Source organism: Aegilops tauschii, chromosome 1 (genome assembly GCF_002575655.3).
Source record: "Aegilops tauschii subsp. strangulata cultivar AL8/78 chromosome 1, Aet v6.0, whole genome shotgun sequence".
In the NCBI taxonomy this organism is placed as follows: Eukaryota; Viridiplantae; Streptophyta; class Magnoliopsida; order Poales; family Poaceae; genus Aegilops; species Aegilops tauschii.
The window spans coordinates 350074516-350085247 of record NC_053035.3 but is presented as its reverse complement, the minus strand read 5'-3'; positions in this window follow the sequence as shown (position 1 = coordinate 350085247).

Sequence of the window (10732 nt, the reverse complement as noted above, 5' to 3'; positions counted from 1 at the left end):
CCTCAATTGGGTGCTTTTCTCTACCTCATTGCGTTCACAAGTATGCATGCATACAACTATATAGATAAATGATGATGCCACTAAATTTCTTTCTATTTAAAAAGTTTAAAATGTCTTGTCTATCAAACAAAAATCTGAATTATAATTGGTTCTTATTCCTAAATTCGTCGCAACAAGATCGTCGAAACTATACTCCACATGAGTACTTTCTGATGAATTTTTTGAGTTAAAAGTTATCATGATGCAATATGTGTGTTACCGAGAGCTATTTACAAAGCGGAAACACTATGCTTCCGACTGTCGTACGTCTAGCAGTCTTTGAACGACATTTCCCGAGCTGTGAAGTTACCATCCGATATTATATGAGTTATCATATTGTTCACACGTTGTTATCTGGTTGAAAACTTATCTCACTTTGGTGTTCTCGACAATATTTTTGGAGGTCAGAGGTTACCAAGCAGTAATGCAAGAGTTGCATAACAGTTTGATAACTTGATCAGACTACTCACAACTAGTTATCGATTCCAAACTAAGATCTCACCCTAACCACCTCTGTAACTGCATTACAACTATGGTGTTGATTGGGACTTAATCCGTTGAGCAATGGTCTTGATTTCGGTATCATGGCGGAAGAAGCCGTGCTCTCAGCCTACAAGCCCGCGCCGAGCAAGGATATTACATCCTACACCACTCTATTTTGGGAGGGGTAATGGGTGACTGAATCGTGGAGAAGTGCTGGGACCAGCAATGGGATGTCGAACACCAGCAACGACTGGAGTAGAGATCATGGGGCTTAATCAGTGAACAAACTAAAGGTTCGATCGAATCTGGACTTACGACTTTCACTAGGTTACTTAGTTCCTCTTAGAGGTAAAATTATTGTTGGGATTTGTGACAGTTATAGTTGTAAATCATTGAACCAAACTTCTTGTGATTAGCCGATTCCTGAGACCTTCTAATCATAAGAACCAAGGACGATAAATAGACTCTTACCAACAAACATAGAGATACACATTCTGAGCTATACTCGGGTAACGGTTTTGGTGGGGGCTTAAGCTTTGGGAGAGATGGGAGCAAGATACGTGACAAAGGCAAGGTGGTCACTTTTCTATTTCCTGCTTAACTTCCATACATTGGTACATTTTTATAAGCCAAGGATATAAGCGTGGTGATCAAATCTTGCTTTTTATTCTAGATTCTCTGTGGAGTTCCATAAAAAAAGATGTATGCAAGGGGGTTGCTTCCGAAAAGCTGACCAAGATTTATATTTATGAGGTTTGGAAACTTTAAATCTTTGAGCAACCACAAGGTAATGGGATTTCAGAATAATATATATATTTGAAATTTGAAAAATATAAGCCTTTTGTCGGCAGCCGAATTATATTTCGGATTTAGAATTTAGCTTGTGTAGGTACATATGCATTTCCCTTCCACAAAAGTTTCAGAGTTTTCTAATTTGTTTTGCAATTAGTAAATTATTTTGTGCGTATAGGGTGCGCTGGCTTCAATCACTGTTTATTCAAAACTCGTAATCGAGCAAATACGTAAGACAATTCAAACTTCGGATCACAAGGCACAAAAAAATCACACTTGCACTAGTGTCATGCATATCTGATTTTATTTTCTTTGCGAATATATCTGATTTGGTTGGGTTCTGAAAAAGATAGTCTTCTTAGACTGTAGTCATTACTCCAACAGGTAAAACTTGTATACATGGAAACAAGTTATTGTAGTTAGGGGTTTAAGCAAATATTTAGAGGTTTCTACAAGAACGATTTCACTACACATTTCATGCATATCGCATGGTCATTTTCATGGGTAGAAAATAACATATACTAGTATAGACATATTTATGGGCCGATTTAATACAAGAGGCCAAGTTTACTGCATTGGATCATGAAAGTGCGTTATATCGACTAGAGGGGGGTGAATAGGCGATTTTTATGAATTCTTCATTGAGGAATTTGCGGGTGAGGAAATTCCTTAGCGAAGAACTACTTGCAGCGGAATAAGTACTCAGAAGTAAACATAACAGAATACAAGCATGGTCATCAAGATGAAATGAAGACAAGTATAGAGTACAGAAAGCGTAAACATAGGATAACACAAGATGAAGACAAACAGACTGAAGAAATTGAACTGAGGAAATTTGAGAAAGTCTTCAGTCAAAGTCTTCAAACACAGATATGACAAGCACAACACAGTAATGAGAAAATGAAAGAGTTGAGGAAATAGAACCAGTAAGCTCGATGAAGACAATGATTTGGTAGACCAGTTCCAACTGCTGTCTCAGTTGTACATCTGGTTGGAGCGGCTACGTATTTAAACCTGTGGACACACAGTCCCGGACACCCAGTCCTGAACACACAGTCCAGGACACCTAGTCCTCACTGTATTCTCCTTGAGCTAAGGTCATACAGACCTCGCCCAATCACTCGTGGTAAGTCTTCAGGTGACTTCCGAACCTTCACAAACTCGGCCACTCGGCGATCCACAATTCCTCTTGGATGCTCTAGACCATGACGCCTAACCGTCTGGAAGAAGCACAGCCTTCAAAGGTAAAAAGCGTCGGATCCACGCAGGATCAATCTCTTCAGTGATGCTCAATCACTTTGGGTTTGTAGGTGTTTGGGTTTGGATTTTTCCTCACTTGATGATTTTCGCTCAAAGTCCTCGGAGGATGGGATGCTCTCAAATGACAAGTGTCAGTTTCTCTCGGAGCAGCCAGCCAGCTAGTGGTTCTAGGGGGCGGCTATTTATAGCCTAGGGAGTAGCCCGACATGATAAGACATAAATGCCCTTCAATGATATGACCGTTAGGTGGGTAGATATTTTGGGACAGCTTGCGCATAGCACCGCAACGATCGGAAATTTGAGTATCAAATTCCTCAGGGCTATCATGTTCCTCACTGTGTAGGCAATCTGCACTGGCGAATTCCTAACTCCTCAGTCAAAACAAATTCCTCAGAGACCAGAAGAACTTCGTCTCTGTCACTGAAGAATATGACTGAACTGTATGAGATTTCCAATGGCTTCACTCGAAGGGATTGGTAGGTGTAGGATTTTGAGTTGAGCATCACATGGAAATTTTTCCTTAGTATTTCCTCGACCCCCTTTAATAGTACGGTGTTTCCTATGACTCAAGAAAGGGAAAATGAAACTACGAAAACAAAAGTCTTCACGCTTCATGTTCCTCAAATGAATACCAAGTCTTCAAGGTCACACCAATTTCTTCACTTTCAAAGTCTTCAGAAATCCAAAGTCTTCAGTCGAAGAACTTCATTTTTAGGGTCGACTTTCTCTGTAAATATCAAACTCCTCATAGACTTATAGACCTGTGTACACTCATAAACACATTAGTCCCTTAACCTATAAGTCTTCAATACACCAAAATCACTAAGGGGCACTGGATGCACTTACAATCTCCCCCTTTTTGGTGATTGATGACAATATAGGTTAAGTTTTCAACGGGGATAAACATATGAAGTGTAAATACTGATATTGAGGAATTTGATTACAAGATATAGAAGAACTCCCCCTGAAGATGTGCATAGTGAGGAATTTGCTTTTGAACAATGCACACTTGAAGAGTAAAATCATGGAGATCTCCCCCTATATCTTGTAATTCATACACGCATTTGACATAATATATGAAGAATTTGAAATGCATGATGAAATATGGTGACTGATGTAATTCAGCATGCGTGCAATAACATTAACGAGGAATAAGCATGCAGAAGAAACAGCAAAAGTATCAGGCCACCATAGAGTTTAAGTTTACAACTTGATCCAACAAAGTCATCAGAAGAACGAGAGTTGTAACTTAGAAAAAAAACGCCCATATAGATAGACCCGCTTGAAGACTAACTCAAATTTCTCCCCCTTTGTCATCGAATGACCAAAAGGTTCGAAAACGAGGACTAACGCCCCTGAAGAATATCAAGTTGATGAAGGAGCGCCAGCGTTGTTGGGGTCGTTTGTTGATGTAGGGCCTGCCGCAGTGTCGTCCAAGTCTTCATGCTCGTCGGTGTCACACGATGAAGAATAGGAGCTGGCCACCAAGGAAGGAACCTTGACCTTCTTGTATTTCTTCGGTGGAGGTGCAGACCAGTCAAAGTCCTCCTTGATACCCATTTTCTTCAGATCTTCTGCGCTATAAATGTGCGACAGAACAGCCCAGGTGCGGTTGAGGGTTTCATGAAGGTAGTAATGGTTTTTCTTCAGTGCATTGTGGGTAGCAGTCATGTTGTGAAGAATTGAACCAAACTGACGCTTGACCCATTTGTGATTTCGATCAACCTTCTGGTGAAGACTGAGGAGAAGCTCACGGTCAGTCATCACCCTGGGAGCTGTGCCTTGAGGATTTGGCTTGGTTGCGTTGGCGGCAGAGTCATGGGTGGCGGAGTCATCATTGGTGGAGTAGGATGCAGTCTTGCGAAATTGACCATCCAATGGACGAATACCTTCATCAATAATAGCAGTAGCCTTGCCCTTTTCATCAGCTGAAGAAAATGTCCGTTTGAGGACTTCAATCAGGGGCAAGTAGCTGCAATGGTTCAGTGTATCAGCTTTGTAGTTGAGTGAAGACCTTGTTCTGATGAATCTCATAATCCACGGAGCATAAGGCTTCAACTCAAACGGTGACATTGCTACATTGGCCAGAGTCCTCATGAAGAAATCATGGAAGTTGACGGGAATGCCATGAATGATATTGAAAAGCAGATTCTTCATGATGCCAATGACTTCTTCTTCATTCGAGTCGTGGCCCTTGATAGGACTCAATGTCTTCGTTAGAATGCGATAGACAGTCCGAGGCACATATAACAATTCCTTCACAAGGAATTTAGTTCTTGGGGCCTGACCTGGCTTCAAAGGCTCATCAGCACTTGCATATAGTGATCTGTAAGCTCAGGTTCACTGTAGACGCAATGAGCAGCTTCAAGGGGAGGACTGAGAGGCAAAGCACGAAGCAATTCAGTAGCTGGTGCCTTGTAGTGAGTATTTTCAGACATCCAGTCCAGCACCCATGAATTCACATCTTCAGAGTCTCCGGTGATGTGCAGAGTTGCATAAAATTGAAGAATGAGCTCTTCATTCCAATCACATATATCAGTGCAGAAATTTAACATCCCAACGTCGTAAAGAACACTAAGGACTGGCACGAAGCATGGCAGAGATTCCATATCCACGTGAGGAATGTGCTCATGATCGAAGACTTTGTCTTTGTTGAACAGCACTGAGGAATAAAAATTTGCCTGGCTGGCAGTCCAGAAACGCCTCTTCCTAATGCGAGCAAAGTCATAGGGGCTGTAATCAGTGAAGAATACGGGCTCGCCGAAGAAATCATTAGCCTTGCATTTTTGCTTCCTTGAGAAAGGATCATTTGGCTTGGGCAGAGGAGTGTCAGTCAGTTGCATTACAACCTCAGGAATCGCAATCTCAGGTTCTTCAGGCTGAGGAATTTCTGGTTCCTCTTCAGTGGCAGCCTGGGTCTTCAATTCTTCATTTTCATTTTCTTCAGCAGTAGTGGCTGGAATTTCTTCATGAGCTTCATCAGATCCCATTTGAACTGTAGTTGCTGGGGACTGAGGAATTTATTGCAATGGTGTGAAGAGTGGAGAGTTGGGGTGCTGACTTTCCCAAAAGTCATCATTCAGCACAGGTGTGGTACAGCCAATGTCCACATCTTCATCTTCCATTTCTTCAACGCCGGCCTCTTCAGCAGTAAACTGAGGCATAGGCGAGGAAACTGTGGGGGTTGAAGGGATTTTATCCACTTCAATTTCTTCATCCATCTGCTCTGACGAAGCAGCAGAAGGATTTTCTTCATCAGATCCGCTAGGGATCACATATTCTTCATCAAAAGGGACGATTTCCTTTGATGGCATGGAGGAAACAGGAACAGCATCAATTGGATTAGCAAATGAGCTTGTCAATTTCTTCATCTTCTTCGGTGCTGAAGAATCTGAAGGAGCTGATGCTTTCCTTTTCTTCACTGCTACACGCTCTGCAGCCTTGGTCTTCTTCACATCTGATGCAGATGGAAGAATTGGAGTTGGGGTAGGCGCAGGAGGAGCAGAGGAATGTGGTTGATTTTCTTCAGGCACAACTAATGCAGTTGCCCTGACCTCTTCATTTTCTTCAAGCGCACCACTAGTGGATGCCCTGGCAATTTCATCAGCGGCTGGAATGCAGTCATCAGCCCTGGAACTCACATTTTCTTCAGCAATCTGAATGTCATCAGCGGTGCTGGCATGTTCTTCAGTTGGCTGAGCAGATGCTTCAGCCTGAGGAATTTCTTGTTGCGATGGGGCTGCAACATTGGAGGTGAACTTCTTAGTCAGTTTAACAAACCTGACCTTGGCTCCTTTTCAATCGGCATAGTAAGCATTGAAATCATCGCTGAGGACTTTGATTTCAGACTGGATCTTCGCAAGTTCATCAGCTGTCATAGAGATAACGTTGTTCTTCAGGAATTTCTCCTTCCTGTACTGCGCTTTCTTGAGCTGCCTGGCCTTCTCAAATTTCCATTTCTCTTCTTGGATGAAGGCAGTCAGCATATGACTTTGGCCAGGAGTCAGCTTGAAGTCACGCATAGGAGTGTTTGGGTCCTTGTGCCAGAGATCAATGTAATCGAGGATCAACTTTGGATCCAAAAGCAGAGGCACATTTGTGCCCTTGGCTCTAGCGGCCCTGACTTGCCTATCTCTGATGATTTCAGCAAGTTCTTCATCATCAGCTTCGTCTTCTTCAGACGGCACTTGGAAGGCGACCTGCTTCTTGTGAGGACTTGGGCGAGAGCCTCGTCCAGCAGTGGTCTTTGTCTTCAGCAAAGAGGGTCCTGTTGAAGAATTTGGTGCAGCTGAGGAACTAGCTGAAGCTCCTGAGGCAATAGAGATGCCTGTAGTCCTTTGGCACGTGGCAAGATGCACAGGTGCTGAGGATTTGGTCGGAGCAGCTGAGGACTTTGGAGGAGCAGCGTGAGGAATTGGTCGTGGGGGCATTGACGGTGAAGCACTTGGCTTACGCGCAGGCTTCTTTGCCATGGATTTCTTCGGCTTCACAGAGACCTCAGCGGCAGCAGCAGCAGAGTCTTCATTGAATTTCCTCACTGCTTCTCTAGCTTGTTTAGCCAGCTTGGCCTGGCGCTTGGCCCATTCATCAGGATAATCTTCACCACGCTTGAGGCTAGTGAGATCAGCTTCTTGGCCAGGTGCCAACGGAGGTCTTGAGCATGGAGGATTGAGTGCGAATTTCTTCATGTATTTGGGAGTCACATACCTGTACTCCCTCCACTCTCTTGCCCATCTCCTCTCTATCTTCTGAATGTGCACCTTGCGCTGATTTTTATCTTCCTCAGGGGGTGTGCAGTACCCAGCATAGATGTCCTCAGGGATTTCAAATGCAGTGTTGATCTCAGGCCTCTTTCCTCCTTTCTGTGGCTTCTTTCCATCAACCATTTTCTTCAGATGAGGAATTTGAACAATTGAATTCTCTGAAGAAGTATGCAACCTTTCTTCGAGGAACGCTGCAAATGAGTTAAGTTGATGAGAACCTAGTGATTCAGCAGCAGACATGAGTACCTGTGAACAGAGTATAGTTGCGAGGAATTTGAAGAGGTCATATGCGTTCTCAGAAGATTTTTCAAAAAAAAACAAGTTTGAGGAATTTGACCAGATGAGTCTTGAAGAATTTCACTAAGCATTCTTTGTCTTAGGTTCCAGAGTTGTATAGATCGAAGATCCACACAATTGAGAAATCTTGAAGAAAAATTATTGCTTAGAGAAACGAATCAAGAACAAATGACATGTGAGGTGTTTAGTGTGTGAAGAATTTGAAGAATAAACACCTTTGAAGATTTTGTAGAGATCATTTGAATCAAGGAGGGCAGTAAAAGTAACTTTTAATTACTCTGAACGAAGAACACGACGAACTGTGAGGTGGAGATGAGAAGTTCGTCTGTGCAGATCTTCCACGCCCTAACTCGGCGGAGGAAGACGGCTACGGCGGCGGCGGAGTGAAGATTTCCGCGGCCGGCGTGAGTACGGCGGCGACGAGGTCGAAGCAGTGAAGCTCTTCCTCACCGGCGAAGATGAAGTAGCGGCGGCGCTAGGGTTTGAGAAGCTCGAGCTGGAGAGAGGTCGAGCGGAGTAAAGGAAGTGAGGAAGGGGAGAGGGGGTATTTATAGCCATGGTTAAAAAACTGTTCGCCCGAAGAAATTGGACGAACGTGCCCCTGACCCTTCTCATTCACTTGACATGTGTCACCCACGTACTGAGAAGTGGAGATCGTGGGTGAATAGATAAGTATTTCGTGGGATGCGGAACGGTTTGAGCGGCAACGCCGAAAATTTGGATAAGATAAGTTAAAAGTTCCGTTCGCAAATTCTTCAGCTGACAAGGACATAGTGAAGATTTTGAACGAGTTTCAAATAGAACGCACATGAAGAATTTATGAATAGATTGGGTTGAGTATAGCATAGAGGGGGAAGGGTCCGATCACATTCACTTAGCAGAAAAACCAACTTGAAGAATTAGCCATAAGTGAATGCTGTAGAGGACATAAACTCATATATATATATATATATATATATATATATATATATATATATATATAGCCAATGAAGAAAAACGACGGAAACAGTGAAGACAATGCAAAGTTGAAGAACATGAACAACTGAGGAATTTCAAAAACTGAGGAAAAAACTCAAATTGAAGGTTTTCAACTTTTGTGGTGGCGTGACCCACCATATAAGAATGATGATTTCAGACACCGCGTACAATTGTCGTAGGGCTCTGAGAATCAAATTCTTCATTAATTTCTTCACACTTAGAGTGTTATTCTTCATTGATTTAAGAAAAACGTTTCTTCATGTGTTGCACATCTAAGTCATCAACTTTGCATAAGTGTTAGGATGAGTGTCCTTTCCAAAGAACATTCGAAGATTCTAGGATATTTAGCTCACACCGCAACTTGCTAAATCTCTTCTCATCCAAGGGCTTTGTGAAGATATCGGCTAGCTGTTCTTCAGTCTTCACATGCTCAATAGAAATGTCGCCCTTCAACACATGATCGCGAAGAAAATGATGACGAATCTGAATGTGCTTTGTCTTTGAGTGCTGAACTGGGTTGTGAGCAATCTTGATGGCACTCTCATTGTCACAGAAGAGAGACACATTCTTCACGTTGACGCCGTAGTCTTTGAGAGTTTGCTTCATCCACAGCAATTGAGCACAGCAAGAACCAGCAGCAATGTACTCAACTTCAGCAGTAGACAATGATACGCAGTTCTATTTCTTCAAGGACCAACAGACCAAAGATCGTCCGAGGAAATGACATGTACCAGATGTTGACTTGCGGTCCACACGATCACCAGCATATTCAGAGTCAGAATATCCAATGAGATGAAAAGCCGAGCCCTTGGGGTACCATAATCCAAGTGTTGGTGTGTGAGCTAGATATCGAAGAATATGTTTCACAGCCTTATGGTGTGATTCCTTCGGTGTAGCTTGAAATCGGGCACACATGCAAACACTAAGCATAATGTCTGGCCTAGATGCACATAAATACAATAAAGAACCGAGGGCTCCAAGGCGGCGCCTTCAGGAAAGGAACGACGCCGGAGCGCCGCCACCGCCCGACACGATGGTCAGGGTTTCCCCTGGAGCAACCCGACAGGCAATGAAGGCCGCGACGATGCCTTCAAGAAGGGACCGATTCGCCGCCGCCGGTCCGTCCGAAGATAGAGCAGGTTTTCACCCCGGCCAACAATCACCACCACCGAACGCCACACCCTGGCATCCATGCCGCCCACACGGCCATGATCACCAGGCAGCACCAAGCCACGAGCTCTGCCCATGAGCACCGCGCTACCACCTCCAGGGCCGCCGCCCTGGCATCCGAGACCTTGACACCACCTCACCCGAGCCGTCACACTACTCCACCCAAAGAGACGAATGGAAAGGTCCCGTCTTTCGCATCCCTGGGCGACCCTCAGTGCCGAGACCTAAGAGGCCGGCCGACACGGGCCTCCATCTCCTCGTCCTGTGGCACCGGGTGCGAGACGGGCTCAGTCCTGCAGCCGGGCGCGAGACGAGGTCGGTCCTACTGCCGGGCGCGAGACGAGCTCGGTCCTGCTGCTGGGCGCGAGACGGGATCAGTCCCGCAGCACCGGGCGCGAGACGGGAGATGGACCGCAGCTGGGAGAGGGCCAGCCCTTCGACGAAGGTAGCGTCCGAACGACGAGGAGAGGAATCGAAGGCCAAAACAGGCCGCTTCCCAACGAGCCGACGCCGGAGATGTCCGGCCGCTGCCGTGAAACGATCCAAACCACCGCCATGAGCCACCACCATGCCGTGGCAGCCCACATCCGTGCAGCGACCCGACCGGTCGCTGCCAGCACCTCGGGCCGCCCGCCGGCAAGCAGGGCCAGGTCCGGCCGAATCTGACCATGCCGCAACAAGCACCCACCAGCCACGCTCTCAAGCTCCACCTAGACAACGAGCAGAGGAGGAAGAAGGAGGGCGCCCACCTCTGTCGCGCGCCGCTACCCCGTGCCGCCCACGGCCCGCGCCGCCCACAGCTCCCAGCGCCATATCGGGGCGCAGGAGCAGCAAGCGCGCCCCTCTAGCCAGCAGCCCGACGCGCCGCGGAAGCTACCAGCCGTCGTCGTCGGGAGGGCACCTGCCGCGCCGCCCCGACCCACCAACCGCGGCGCCCTGGCCCGTGGAAG